The sequence below is a fragment of the Cupressus sempervirens genome, chromosome 1, assembly GCF_028749045.1.
Source record: "Cupressus sempervirens isolate cs-2001-9-10 chromosome 1, ASM2874904v1, whole genome shotgun sequence".
NCBI lineage: Eukaryota > Viridiplantae > Streptophyta > Pinopsida > Cupressales > Cupressaceae > Cupressus > Cupressus sempervirens.
Window position 1 is genome coordinate 308,036,870 of NC_143118.1, and position 1,774 is coordinate 308,038,643.

Genomic DNA, 1,774 nt, shown 5'->3' on the forward strand with positions numbered 1-1,774 from the left:
TTTTTGATAAGAAACATATTAGGTGGGTTTAAACCTAATACTAGGAAGCATAAGATAGGGACATGCCTAAGGATGAGCTAAATCCTATATTCAGTAGGGCTAAATCTTAGTTTTGGGCCAACATTAATAGCGTCATCAAGACTCACTTCACTTTAGGCTCTGGAAGGCCAAGGCAAGAAAACTTTAGGGATTGATTTTATTAACTTGATACTCTTCTTTGCAAGACTATCCCCTATAGTAGAAATGGTCAATATTCTTCTATGATTTGTTGATAAACCTCTTGATTACAGTAGCTAATTATAACCAAAGGGAAAGTAGATGCAAATAAGTAATGACTAACACTTTTAATTCTTCAATACATAAAAAATGGTAAATTGATATTCGATTAAAGATTTGGATCTCAACATAACCCATGTATGCAATAGTACAGAACATCTAACCTCTAAGCTAACCAATCCCTTATCCATTGGGCATTCATTAAACCTTAACATACAGATGGATATCCTAATATACTTGTATACTCAGACATCCAATCCATCTATTTAACTTGCAAATAGACATCTATCTTCATAAAAACTCTCATACTTATTGTAGTATCCTCCTGGTGAAACCTGTAACCCTATCAAGGTAAATAAGCATTTACTTGGCCATTTATTCCAATAAAAAATCATTCCTAACATACAACCTTAAGGGATTACAATTGAGTTTAATTTCTTTGTTCTTAAACACAAAACATTGTAAATAATAGGGGAAGGAGATGAGAATCAAAATGAAACTAAGAGAAATGAAGCTTTTGTATTAATCTCATTGAAAACAATACATCATCTTTATTTCAAAACATAGAAAACAACACCAAGGAATGACTATGTAGTCTAAAATGCTTCTAAAGAAATACATTGTTGCTATTCATAACAAAGGAACATTGAGAATGGTATCACAACTCTAGAATTAGAGTATAAAAATTGGAACCTATCTGGTCTCACAATAGTGAGAAAATCTCAAAATTGGAACCCATACAAAGAGTAGAGAAGAAAGATTTATAGAGGATAAGAAGTTTCTAGATCTTTAATCTAATTCTAACATGTGTCCTACTGAAATTGTCTTCATCTTGATATTGTTGAAACTGGTCTTATTGATCTACTAGTAATCAAAAATCATTAATTGTTGTAACAAAATATCTTATATATCCCCTTTAAACTAATCAACAAAATATCTTTTGGAGAAATATCAAGTACACATCATAATACATATTGGAGCTTCAAATCTAAACTTGGTTTGTCACTTCTACTTTTTCCATAAAATTCAACTATACTATCGACAAAACCTATCACTTGCAACTGCCTCTCAAACATTGAATTCTATCTTCATAGCTACTTAGGGTACTTGATCACATCAAAATCTGATCTAATCTTGCTATCACTTCATCTAAAAACAAAAATCTACCTTTGTTACTAAGGATTTCTTGAAATCACAAAACCTCCTATAGCTTCTACTACTTGAGACCTATGTAAAATCTGATTTTGGAAATGAAAAGTGAATCTTCTCTTGGTTTCGGTAGCATATCATACTGAATATTTTGGATAAAAATCATGTTTTTATAGTCCATTCAAAATTTTAGGCCCCGGGCTATGAATTGTCATAAAATGAAAAATTTAAAATATTAAAAAGTATAAACCATATAATATCATGAATCTTTCAACATTTAAAATCCGAACATTGAAAATCTCTAAACTTTATTTTTTATTCCTTTTTCATTTCTCTTTGTCACTTGTCA